We start from the raw sequence: 14,072 nt of genomic DNA, 5'->3' as shown, positions 1-14,072 counted from the left end.
CTAACTCTAGGAGGTAGTTACTACTGTAGCTGTCATCTAGTACTAGGAGGTAGTTACTACTGTAGCTGTCAGCTAACTCTAGGAGGTAGTTACTACTGTAGCTGTCAGCTAGTACTAGGAGGTAGTTACTACTGTAGCTGTCAGCTAGTACTAGGAGGTAGTTACTACTGTAGCTGTCAGCTAACTCTAGGGGGTAGTTACTACTGTAGCTGTCAGCTAACTCTAGGAGGTAGTTACTACTGTAGCTGTCAGCTAGTACTAGGAGGTAGTTACTACTGTAGCTGTCAGCTAGTACTAGGAGGTAGTTACTACTGTAGCTGTCAGCTAACTCTAGGGGGTAGTTACTACTGTAGCTGTCAGCTAACTCTAGGAGGTAGTTACTACTGTAGCTGTCAGCTAACTCTAGGAGGTAGTTACTACTGTAGCTGTCAGCTAACTCTAGGAGGTAGTTACTACTGTAGCTGTCAGCTAAGTCTAGGAGGTAGTTACTACTGTAGCTGTCAGCTAGTACTAGGAGGTAGTTACTACTGTAGCTGTCAGCTAACTCTAGGAGGTAGTTACTACTGTAGCTGTCAGCTAGTACTAGGAGGTAGTTACTACTGTAGCTGTCATCTAGTACTAGGAGGTAGTTACTACTGTAGCTGTCAGCTAACTCTAGGAGGTAGTTACTACTGTAGCTGTCAGCTAACTCTAGGAGGTAGTTACTACTGTAGCTGTCAGCTAACTCTAGGAGGTAGTTACTACTGTAGCTGTCATCTAGTACTAGGAGGTAGTTACTACTGTAGCTGTCAGCTAACTCTAGGAGGTAGTTACTACTGTAGCTGTCAGCTAGTACTAGGAGGTAGTTACTACTGTAGCTGTCAGCTAGTACTAGGAGGTAGTTACTACTGTAGCTGTCAGCTAACTCTAGGGGTAGTTACTACTGTAGCTGTCAGCTAACTCTAGGAGGTAGTTACTACTGTAGCTGTCAGCTAGTACTAGGAGGTAGTTACTACTGTAGCTGTCAGCTAGTACTAGGATGTAGTTACTACTGTAGCTGTCAGCTAACTCTAGGGGTAGTTACTACTGTAGCTGTCAGCTAACTCTAGGAGGTAGTTACTACTGTAGCTGTCAGCTAACTCTAGGAGGTAGTTACTACTGTAGCTGTCAGCTAACTCTAGGAGGTAGTTACTACTGTAGCTGTCAGCTAACTCTAGGAGGTAGTTACTACTGTAGCTGTCAGCTAGTACTAGGAGGTAGTTACTACTGTAGCTGTCAGCTAACTCTAGGAGGTAGTTACTACTGTAGCTGTCAGCTAGTACTAGGAGGTAGTTACTACTGTAGCTGTCATCTAGTACTAGGAGGTAGTTACTACTGTAGCTGTCAGCTAACTCTAGGAGGTAGTTACTACTGTAGCTGTCAGCTAACTCTAGGAGGTAGTTACTACTGTAGCTGTCAGCTAACTCTAGGAGGTAGTTACTACTGTAGCTGTCATCTAGTACTAGGAGGTAGTTACTACTGTAGCTGTCAGCTAACTCTAGGAGGTAGTTACTACTGTAGCTGTCAGCTAGTACTAGGAGGTAGTTACTACTGTAGCTGTCAGCTAGTACTAGGAGGTAGTTACTACTGTAGCTGTCAGCTAACTCTAGGGGGTAGTTACTACTGTAGCTGTCAGCTAACTCTAGGAGGTAGTTACTACTGTAGCTGTCAGCTAACTCTAGGAGGTAGTTACTACTGTAGCTGTCAGCTAACTCTAGGAGGTAGTTACTACTGTAGCTGTCAGCTAACTCTAGGAGGTAGTTACTACTGTAGCTGTCAGCTAACTCTAGGAGGTAGTTACTACTGTAGCTGTCAGCTAGTACTAGGAGGTAGTTACTACTGTAGCTGTCAGCTAACTCTAGGAGGTAGTTACTACTGTAGCTGTCATCTAGTACTAGGAGGTAGTTACTACTGTAGCTGTCATCTAGTACTAGGAGGTAGTTACTACTGTAGCTGTCAGCTAACTCTAGGAGGTAGTTACTACTGTAGCTGTCAGCTAACTCTAGGAGGTAGTTACTACTGTAGCTGTCAGCTAACTCTAGGAGGTAGTTATTACTGTAGCTGTCAGCTAACTCTAGGAGGTAGTTACTACTGTAGCTATCAGCTAACTCTAGGAGGTAGTTACTACTGTAGCTGTCAGCTAACTCTAGGAGGTAGTTACTTCTGTAGCTGTCAGCTAGTACTAGGAGGTAGTTACCACTGTAGCTGTCAGCTAGTACTAGGAGGTAGTTACTACTGTAGCTGTCAGCTAGTACTAGGAGGTAGTTACTACTGTAGCTGTCAGCTAGTACTAGGAGGTAGTTACTACTGTAGCTGTCAGCTAACTCTAGGAGGTAGTTACTACTGTAGCTGTCAGCTAACTCTAGCAAGTAGTTACTACTGTAGCTGTCAGCTAGTACTAGGAGGTAGTTACTACTGTAGCTGTCAGCTAACTCTAGGAGGTAGTTACTACTGTAGCTGTCAGCTAACTCTAGGAGGTAGTTACTACTGTAGCTGTCAGCTAACTCTAGGAGGTAGTTACTACTGTAGCTGTCAGCTAACTCTAGGAGGTAGTTACTACTGTAGCTGTCAGCTAACTCTAGGAGGTAGTTACTACTGTAGCTGTCAGCTAACTCTAGGAGGTAGTTACTACTGTAGCTGTCAGCTAACTCTAGGAGGTAGTTACTACTGTAGCTGTCAGCTAACTCTAGGAGGTAGTTACTACTGTAGCTGTCAGCTAACTCTAGGAGGTAGTTACTACTGTAGCTGTCAGCTAACTCTAGGAGGTAGTTACTACTGTAGCTGTCAGCTAGTACTAGGAGGTAGTTACTACTGTAGCTGTCAGCTAACTCTAGGAGGTAGTTACTACTGTAGCTGTCAGCTAACTCTAGGAGGTAGTTACTACTGTAGCTGTCAGCTAACTCTAGGAGGTAGTTACTACTGTAGCTGTCAGCTAGTACTAGGAGGTAGTTACTACTGTAGCTGTCAGCTAGTACTAGAAGGTAGTTACTACTGTAGCTGTCAGCTAGTGCTAGGAGGTAGTTACTACTGTAGCTGTCAGCTAACTCTAGGAGGTAGTTACTACTGTAGCTGTCAGCTAACTCTAGGAGGTAGTTACTACTGTAGCTGTCAGCTAACTCTAGGAGGTAGTTACTACTGTAGCTGTCAGCTAACTCTAGGAGGTAGTTACTACTGTAGCTGTCAGTTAGTACTAGGAGGTAGTTACTACTGTAGCTGTCAGCTAGTACTAGAAGGTAGTTACTACTGTAGCTGTCAGCTAGTGCTAGGAGGTAGTTACTACTGTAGCTGTCAGCTAACTCTAGGAGGTAGTTACTACTGTAGCTGTCAGCTAACTCTAGGAGGTAGTTACTACTGTAGCTGTCAGCTAACTCTAGGAGGTAGTTACTACTGTAGCTGTCAGCTAACTCTAGGAGGTAGTTACTACTGTAGCTGTCAGCTAGTACTAGGAGGTAGTTACTACTGTAGCTGTCAGCTAGTACTAGGAGGTAGTTACTACTGTAGCTGTCAGCTAGTACTAGGAGGTAGTTACTACTGTAGCTGTCAGCTAACTCTAGGAGGTAGTTACTACTGTAGCTGTCAGCTAACTCTAGGAGGTAGTTACTACTGTAGCTGTCAGCTAACTCTAGGAGGTAGTTACTACTGTAGCTGTCAGCTAACTCTAGGATGTAGTTACTACTGTAGCTGTCAGCTAACTCTAGGAGGTAGTTACTACTGTAGCTGTCAGCTAGTACTAGGAGGTAGTTACTACTGTAGCTGTCAGCTAACTCTAGGAGGTAGTTACTACTGTAGCTGTCAGCTAACTCTAGGAGGTAGTTACTACTGTAGCTGTCAGCTAGTACTAGGAGGTAGTTACTACTGTAGCTGTCAGCTTGTACTAGGAGGTAGTTACTACTGTAGCTGTCAGCTAACTCTAGGAGGTAGTTACTACTGTAGCTGTCAGCTAGTACTAGGAGGTAGTTACTACTGTAGCTGTCAGCTAACTCTAGGAGGTAGTTACTACTGTAGCTGTCAGCTAACTCTAGGAGGTAGTTACTACTGTAGCTGTCAGCTAGTACTAGGAGGTAGTTACTACTGTAGCTGTCAGCTAGTACTAGGAGGTAGTTACTACTGTAGCTGTCAGCTAACTCTAGGAGGTATTTACTACTGTAGCTGTCAGCTAACTCTAGGAGGTAGTTACTACTGTAGCTGTCATCTAGTACTAGGAGGTAGTTACTACTGTAGCTGTCATCTAGTACTAGGAGGTAGTTACTACTGTAGCTGTCAGCTAACTCTAGGAGGTTGTTGCTACTGTAGCTGTCAGCTAACTCTAGGAGGTAGTTACTACTGTAGCTGTCAGCTAACTCTAGGAGGTAGTTACTACTGTAGCTGTCATCTAGTACTAGGAGGTAGTTACTACTGTAGCTGTCAGCTAACTCTAGGAGGTAGTTACTACTGTAGCTGTCATCTAGTACTAGGAGGTAGTTGCTACTGTAGCTGTCAGCTAACTCTAGGAGGTAGTTGCTACTGTAGCTGTCAGCTAACTCTAGGAGGTAGTTACTACTGTAGCTGTCAGCTAACTCTAGGAGGTAGTTACTACTGTAGCTGTCATCTAGTACTAGGAGGTAGTTACTACTGTAGCTGTCAGCTAACTCTAGGAGGTAGTTACTACTGTAGCTGTCATCTAGTACTAGGAGGTAGTTACTACTGTAGCTGTCATCTAGTACTAGGAGGTAGTTACTACTGTAGCTGTCATCTAGTACTAGGAGGTAGTTACTACTGTAGCTGTCAGCTAACTCTAGGAGGTAGTTACTACTGTAGCTGTCATCTAGTACTAGGAGGTAGTTGCTACTGTAGCTGTCAGCTAGTACTAGGAGGTAGTTACTACTGTAGCTGTCAGCTAGTACTAGGAGGTAGTTACTACTGTAGCTGTCATCTAGTACTAGGAGGTAGTTACTACTGTAGCTGTCAGCTAACTCTAGGAGGTAGTTACTACTGTAGCTGTCAGCTAACTCTAGGGGGTAGTTACAACTGTAGCTGTCAGCTAACTCTAGGAGGTAGTTACTACTGTAGCTGTCATCTAGTACTAGGAGGTAGTTACTACTGTAGCTGTCAGCTAACTCTAGGAGGTAGTTACTACTGTAGCTGTCAGCTAACTCTAGGAGGTAGTTACTACTGTAGCTGTCAATCAGATCAGTCACCGTCTAAATGTACATTGAGAGTTAGAATAGTGGTAGGAATTTAGAAATATAGTTGTGTATCAGCAGTTTTTCTCTTGTTATCTCAGTCACTCAATTAGCCCATGTCAGCTTTTAGATTGTTAAGTTAGCCTGGCGACCAGCTATCTAAACTTAGTAATCATGGTCGCATTACCGGCCGGGGGGGGGCCCATTCATTTTGTTACCAGTTTCACTCAGATATCATATTAACAACTCCGAACAATTCTCTCCAAAATATACAATTCTCTCCAACATATACAATACTCTCCAACATATACAATTCTCTCCAACATATACCAAATGGATATGAGTTCGGAGACCAAATGGATGTGAATATGCAGACGTGCGAGCAACTGTGGCCCCTGGTGATGACATCAGCTTTTTTGTGGCTCCCCATCCCTGGTCTAGAAGGTGGAGGGTAAAGGCATTGCTGGCCAGTATATATTCTGAAGGTCTGAGTGATAATGACTGACAGCTTCCCCGATGGGAGGGTTTGTCCCCCTGTCTGTGCTCTTGTCTGTCTGTCCCCCCCAGCAGACGGGCTGGCAGTGGTCCTCATGCTCCACACACACTGTGTTAGTGGAACAGCAGACCCACTTGACTAGGACTTCAATGTGTATTTTTTTATTTTACCTTTATTTAACTAGGCAAGTCAGTTAAGAACAAATTCTTATTTTCAATGACAGCCTAGGAACAGTGGGTTAACTGGGTAGTACACGAGTAGTACTGTTCAGGGGCAGAATGACAGATGTGTACCTTGTCAGCTCGGTGGTTTGAACTTACAACCTTCCGGTTACTAGTCCAACGCTCCAATCACTTGCTGTTGAAACGTTGGCGAATAAATGATTGCATCCGGAGCTACAAGTAGCTTTTCATTTTCTTTTCCCGTAATCTGTAGCTAACAACCTTGTCTCATCTCCACCTTGCAGCCCTAGTGATTCTCTGATGGGTTACTTGTTTTCTTCTACAGCACTAGACTTCAACGTTCTGAATAGCCGACCCCCCTCAAGTCATATTTAGAGGCCAACATCGTGATTAATATATTGTCCACATAATATTCATTCACCCATGGCCTTCGGACTGGACACAATAACACAGACTGATATCGGCTGCACGCTGATGTTTGTGTAATTGCCATTCAGAGCTGGCTAATGCTGATGCACGGTGGAGCTCCTCGGCATCTCTCGCTCTCTTTGTTCCTGTGTCCTTGGCTTTGTGTTCTATAATCCTCTGAGCAGCGCAGCATGATCTTCAGCTGCCCCCTGGTGGTTCCACCAGATTACTACACAAAGTACTACACAAGTCAGCTGCCCCCTGGTGGTTCTTACAGATTACTACACAAAGTACTACTTGTGTACTACAAAAACATATAGCGCAGGGGTCCCCTGACAGGTCAATCGGGAACTACCAGTAGCTGGCATCCCACATATGAGTAGCTCACCAAACAATTCTGAAAGTACATGCAATTTGTTATGATTTCCCCTGCAAACTGTCAATCAAATCTCACAAGTTTTGGACAACGCAAGCTTCCAGCTTTTATCTAATCAACGCAACATTGACTTTATCCCACCCCCGGTTAGCCGCTATTTGCTTAAAAGAAAAAAACTTAACTCAAAATCTGCCAATACATTTCCATAAATATTGCCCCTGTCTGTCTGGGATGCCCACGTTTGTCTTATTAGTCTGTCTGTAGCCAGTTGATGTAGGTTGACAGAAATACTTTCCCCTTCTCAATTAAATGTTGACTGCAAAGTAGGCTTACCTGGCAGAATTATATAATAAGTACACTGAACACAAATGTAAACACAACATGCAACAATTACAAAGATTTTACTGAGTTACAGTTCATATAAGGAAATCAGTCAATTGAACTAAATTCATTAGCCACTAACCTATGTATTTCACATGACTGGGAATACAGATATGCATCTGTTGGTCACAGATACCTTATAAAAAGATAGGGATTGTGGCCTGGGGAATGTTGTCCCACTCCTCTTCAATGGCTGTGCAAAGTTGCTTGATATTGACGGGAACTGGAACACGCTGTTGTACACATCAATTCGGAGCATCCCAAACATGCTCAATGGGTGACATGTCTGGTTACTATGCAGGCCATGGAAAAACTGGGACATTTTCAGTTTCCTGGAATTGTGTACAGATATTTGCGACATGGGGCCATGCATTATCATGGTGAAACATCAGGTGATGGCGGCGGATGAATGGCACAACAATGGGTCTCGGGATCTTGTCACAGTATCTCTGTGCATTCAAATTGCCATCAATAAAATGCAATTGTGTTCGTTGTCTATAGCTTACGCCTGCCCGTACCATAATTCCCACGCCACTATGGGGCACTCTGTTCACAACGTTGACATCAGCAAACCGCTCGCCCACACGACGCCATTCACGTGGTCTGCGGTTTGAGGCCAGTTGGGGATACTGACAAATTCTTTAAAACAACATTGGCAGCGGCTTATTGTAGAGAAATTAACCTTCAATTGTCTGGCAATAGCTCTCGTGGGCATTCCTGCAGTCAGCATGCCAATTGCACGCTCCCACAACTTGAGACATCTGTGGCATTGTGTTGTGACAAAACTGCACATTTTAGTGGCCTTTATTTGTCCCCAGCACAAAGTGCTCCTGTATAATGATCGTGCTGTTTAATCAGCTTCTTGATATGCCACACCTGTCAGGTGGATGGATTATCTTGGCAAAGGGGAAATGCTCACTAACAGGGATGTAAACAAATTTGTGCACAAAAATTTGAGAGAAATAAACCTTTTGTGTGTATGGAACATTTCTGGAATCTTTTATTTCAGCTCATGAAACATGGGAACCAACACTTTACATGTTGCGTTTATATTTTTGTTCAGTGTTTATCATTTATCTATTATTTATTATTTGTAAACTTTGCCATGAAATGAGCAGCAGCAGTACTGAACCATTGCTAGACCGGCACATTCCTCACTCGTTAGATGAGCAATTAAAGGGGAATTACACTCATCTAAACGTGTTTGTTTTATTTAAGCATTGACATGGACTCCACTTGCATATTTTCTCTATAAACAATTGTAATTTTGAGAGTGAAATATAAAATCGATCTAAAACCAGGAAATGTACAACTGAGAAAACAACCTCATTTGGGAATATATAAAACTGATTTTATAGGACCCTCTTCGAGTTGTTTATTAACCTTTATATGAACAGGTATATTGACAGAAAACACTGCACTACTTTCTCTTGTACGCTAAGGACCCAGAAGAGAACAGAATAATGTGCCTATTTGAAAGCTCGAATGAGCTCTCAACATATTTCATTATTTTAAAGTAGCTCTCATGCTAGAAAAGGTTGGAGACCCCTGGTATAGAGTAGTCAGCTATCCCCTGGTGGTTCTAGCAGAGTAGGACACAAAGAGACCCTTTTCCAGCACGCGACACACTGACGTCATGCACAGATGCGTGTGCCTCGTGGTGGCAGTATGAAGCCATCGCCTTCTGCGCCCATTCAACAACAGCCTACATTTATGCTCTATTACTTCAAAACAAAATCACTTTCTTGGGTTCTCGTACACTTACAATTATGTTTTGTTTTTGCTTGAAGATTATATTTGGTTGTGATCTTTTCAAAATACCTATTTTGGATGCAGCGGTCGTTAGCTAGAATGCTAACGTTCATTGATATAGGCTGTAGCCAAAGAGCAATATTACTGGTTGAAGTTGTTTTTTAAGTATATTGCAGTTGATTTGGGATGATGACACAAACATTATATTAAGCAGGACATTCAAACGAGCCTTAAAATCCAATTATAATCCAAAAGTATTGAGAAATGCACTCAAAAGCAGCTTGTAAATAGAGGCTTTTGTTGCTGCCTTCCAAGTTGTGCGCATCGGCCTCGTGCTGCACTGTAAAGAGGTCTATAGAGCAGTCCTAGGATAACCATAGGCACATCTCAATAACCCGCTATATATAGCCTAATAGTTTAATGTATGTAGCATAAAGCAATATAAGTAGCTAATAAGATATTGTGTAATGCATGTGGTGTATCTAAATCATGTCAGTGGCTTCATTTCCTTTCCCTGTTGTCATCTGAAAACACTGGACAGGGGGAAGCAATATTTTAGATTCCTGCCTAATGCCTATACTCAGTGGTGTAAAAATACAATCAAGTACTACTTTAAGTCGTTTTTTGGGGGTATCAGTACTTTACTTTACTTTATTTATATTTTTGCCAACTTTTACTTCACTACATTAATAAAGAAAATAAAGTACGTTTTACTCCATATATTTTCCCTGACATCCAAAAGTACTCGTTACATTTTGACAGGAAAATGTTCCAATTCACACTTATCATGAGAACATCCCTGATCATCCCCATGCCTCTGATCTGGTGGACTCACTTGTGCTTCGTTTGTAAATTATGTCGAGTGTTGGAATGTTCCCCCTGACTATCCGTCAATTTAAAAAAAGAAGAATATTGTGCAGTCTGCTTTGCTTAATATAAAGAATTTTAAATGGTTTATACGTTTACTTTTACTTTTGATACTTAAGTATATTTAAAACCAAAAACTTTTTGACTTTTATTCAAGTAGTATTTTACTGGGTGACTTTCACTAGGAGGAAACTAGTGATGAGGCTCTACCACTAGGAGACTGTAGTGATGAGGCTCCACCACTAGAAGGAGATTGTAATGACGAGGCTTTACCAAAAGGACAAGACTGTAGTGACGAGGCTCTACCACTAGGAGACTGTAGTGACGAGGCTCTACCACTAGGAGACTGTAGTGATGAGGCTCTACCACTAGGAGACTGTAGTGATGAGGCTCCACCACTAGGAGACTGTAGTGATGAGGCTCTACCACTTGGAGACTGTAGTGATGAGGCTCTACCACTAGGAGACTGTAGTGATGAGGCTCTACCACTAGGAGACTGTAGTGATGAGGCTCCACCACTAGGAGACTGTAGTGATGAGGCTCCACCACTAGGAGACTGTAGTGATGAGGCTCTACCACTAGGAGACTGTAGTGATGAGGCTCTACCACTAGGAGGAGACTGTAGTGATGGGGCTCTACCACTAGGAGGAGACTAATGATGAGGCTACACCACTAGGAGGAGACTGTAGTGATGGGGCTCTACCACTAGGAGGAGACTGTAGTGATGGGGCTCTACCACTAGGAGACTGTAGTGATGAGGCTCTACCACTAGGAGACTGTAGTGATGAGGCTCTACCACTAGGAGACTGTAGTGATGAGGCTCTACCACTAGGAGACTGTAGTGATGAGGCTCTACCACTAGGAGGAGACTGTAGTGATGAGGCTCTACCACTAGGATACTGTAGTGATGAGGCTCTACCACTAGGAGGAGACTGTAGTGATGAGGCTCTACCACTAGGAGGAGACTGTAGTGATGAGGCTCTACCACTAGGAGGAGACTGTAGTGATGAGGCTCTACCACTAGGAGGAGACTGTAGTGATGAGGCTTTACCACTAGGAGACTGTAGTGATGAGGCTCTACCACTAGGATACTGTAGTGATGAGGCTCTACCACTAGGGGGAGACTGTAGTGATGAGGCTCTACCACTAGGAGGAGACTAATGATGAGGCTACACCACTAGGAGGAGACTGTAGTGATGGGGCTCTACCACTAGGAGACTGTAGTGATGAGGCTCTACCACTAGGAGACTGTAGTGATGAGGCTCTACCACTAGGAGGAGACTGTAGTGATGAGGCTCTACCACTAGGAGACTGTAGTGATGAGGCTCTCCCACTAGGAGACTGTAGTGATGAGGCTACACCACTAGGAGACTGTAGTGATGAGGTTCTACCACTAGGAGGAGACTGTAGTGATGAGGCTCTACCACTAGGAGACTGTAGTGATGAGGCTCTCCCACTAGGAGACTGTAGTGATGAGGCTCTCCCACTAGGAGACTGTAGTGATGAGGCTCTCCCACTAGGAGACTGTAATGATGAGGCTACACCACTAGGAGACTGTAGTGATGAGGCTCTACCACTAGGAGACTGTAGTGATGAGGCTCTACCACTAGGAGGAGACTGTAGTGATGGGGCTCTACCACTAGGAGACTGTAGTGATGAGGCTCTACCACTAGGAGACTAATGATGAGGCTACACCACTAGGAGGAGACTGTAGTGATGGGGCTCTACCACTAGGAGACTGTAGTGATGAGGCTCTACCACTAGGAGGAGACTGTAGTGATGGGGCTCTACCACTAGGAGGAGACTAATGATGAGGCTACACCACTAGGAGGAGACTGTAGTGATGGGGCTCTACCACTAGGAGGAGACTGTAGTGATGGGGCTCTACCACTAGGAGACTGTAGTGATGAGGCTCTACCACTAGGAGACTGTAGTGATGAGGCTCTACCACTAGGAGACTGTAGTGATGAGGCTCTACCACTAGGAGGAGACTGTAGTGATGAGGCTCTACCACTAGGAGGAGACTAATGATGAGGCTACACCACTAGGAGGAGACTGTAGTGATGAGGCTTTACCACTAGGAGACTGTAGTGATGAGGCTCTACCACTAGGATACTGTAGTGATGAGGCTCTACCACTAGGGGGAGACTGTAGTGATGAGGCTCTACCACTAGGAGGAGACTAATGATGAGGCTACACCACTAGGAGGAGACTGTAGTGATGGGGCTCTACCACTAGGAGACTGTAGTGATGAGGCTCTACCACTAGGAGACTGTAGTGATGAGGCTCTACCACTAGGAGACTGTAGTGATGAGGCTCTACCACTAGGAGACTGTAGTGATGAGGCTCCACCACTAGGAGGAGACTGTAGTGATGAGGCTCTCCCACTAGGAGACTGTAATGATGAGGCTACACCACTAGGAGGAGACTGTAGTGATGAGACTCTACCACTAGGAGACTGTAGTGATGAGGCTCTCCCACTAGGAGACTGTAGTGATGAGGCTCTCCCACTAGGAGACTGTAATGATGAGGCTACACCACTAGGAGGAGACTGTAGTGATGAGACTCTACCACTAGGAGACTGTAGTGATGAGGCTCTCCCACTAGGAGACTGTAGTGATGAGGCTCTCCCACTAGGAGACTGTAATGATGAGGCTACACCACTAGGAGACTGTAGTGATGAGACTCTACCACTAGGAGACTGTAGTGATGAGGCTCTACCACTAGGAGGAGACTGTAGTGATGGGGCTCTACCACTAGGAGACTGTAGTGATGAGGCTCTCCCACTAGGAGACTGTAGTGATGAGGCTCTACCACTAGGAGACTGCAGTGATGAGGCTCTACCACTAGGAGACTGTAGTGATGAGGCTTTACCACTAGGAGACTGTAGTGATGAGGCTCTACCACTAGGAGACTGTAGTGATGAGGCTTTACCACTTGGAGACTGTAGTGATGAGGCTTTACCACTTGGAGACTGTAGTGATGAGGCTTTACCACTTGGAGACTGTAGTGATGAGGCTTTACCACTTGGGGACTGTAGTGATGAGGCTTTACCACTAGGAGACCGTAGTGATGAGGCTTTACCACTTGGAGACTGTAGTGATGAGGCTCTGCCACTAGGAGACTGTAGTGATGAGGCTCTACCACTAGGATGAGACTGTAGTGATGAGGCTCTACCACTAGGAGACTGTAGTGATGAGGCTTTACCACTAGGAGACTGTAGTGATGAGGTTCTACCACTAGGAGACTGTAGTGATGAAGTGATGAGGCTCTACCACTAGGAGACTGTAGTGATGAAGTGATGAGGCTCTACCACTAGGAGACTGTAGTGATGAAGTGATGAGGCTCTACCACTAGGAGACTGTAGTGATGAAGTGATGAGGCTCTACCACTAGGAGACTGTAGTGATGAAGTGATGAGGCTCTACCACTAGGAGACTGTAGTGATGAGGCTTTACCACTAGGAGACTGTAGTGATGAGGCTCTCCCACTAGGAGACTGTAATGATGAGGCTACACCACTAGGAAGAGACTGTAGTGATGAGGCTCTACCCCTAGGAGGAGACTGTAATGATGAGGCTACACCACTCGGAGGAGACTGTAGTGATGAGGCTTTACCACTAGGAGGAGACTGTAATGATGAGACTCTACCACTAGGAGGAGACTGTAGTGATGAGACTCTACCACTAGGAGGAGACTGTAATGATGAGGCTACACCACTAGGAGTAGACTGTAGTGATGAGGCTTTACCACTTGGATACTGTAATGATGAGGCTCTACCACTAGGGGGAGACATTGACTAGTCATTCTCTGACTGGATTGCATTCTATTGCCGTGTTCATTTTTGCACAATTTTTTTTAATTTTCTCTATTTGTAGTCATTTTGGCCAAATTATCAAGTCTTATTCACATGTTTTGTCATTTGAATAATGATTTAGTCTAGTTATTGTCAAAATGACAAAAACAGTGGGCCAAAATGCCCTTTCATTTTAGTCACATCGGATTTGTATTGCCTCATTAAACTATAGTAAACATAAATCACTGACTTCCATGTGCACAAGTATGCATAGCCTTGTCCTACCAACATAATTGAAGATAGGTCTATTATCAGAATTTCTAACGTTATGCCTTATTCAACATGTCAGAGGCATGTTTGTTCTACATACCATATGTCTATCTGAACGCTCCAGAACGTTGCATCCTGCTGAATGCAGGTTGTTAGCTGTAGCTAGCTAATGAGGTAACATGACTGAACAAGGCGTATCCTGAACACATGTTTAATGGTCTGGTCTGCAAGTAGCCTGGTGTTAGAGCGGACCACAATATGATTCATGCGATAAAAGGAGAGAAAAAAACATAGAGCCAGTGGGTCATTATGGGTCATTATGGGTCATTCCTGAAAAGCTCTCAATCTCTCCAAAACCTCTTGTCC

At 44.2% G+C, this 14,072-nt stretch overlaps 1 protein-coding gene across 3 annotated transcripts in view; it reads left to right on the top strand.

Annotated features, from left to right (window-relative positions):
• Window positions 1-14,072, top strand: part of LOC135553170 (protein FAM168A-like) — a 60,104-nt gene that overhangs the window by 42,456 nt on the left and 3,576 nt on the right. The gene's annotated exons all lie outside the window — the stretch shown is intronic.

The sequence above is a fragment of the Oncorhynchus masou genome, chromosome 13, assembly GCF_036934945.1.
Source record: "Oncorhynchus masou masou isolate Uvic2021 chromosome 13, UVic_Omas_1.1, whole genome shotgun sequence".
NCBI lineage: Eukaryota > Metazoa > Chordata > Actinopteri > Salmoniformes > Salmonidae > Oncorhynchus > Oncorhynchus masou.
This window is presented reverse-complemented; position numbering and strand designations above follow the sequence as displayed.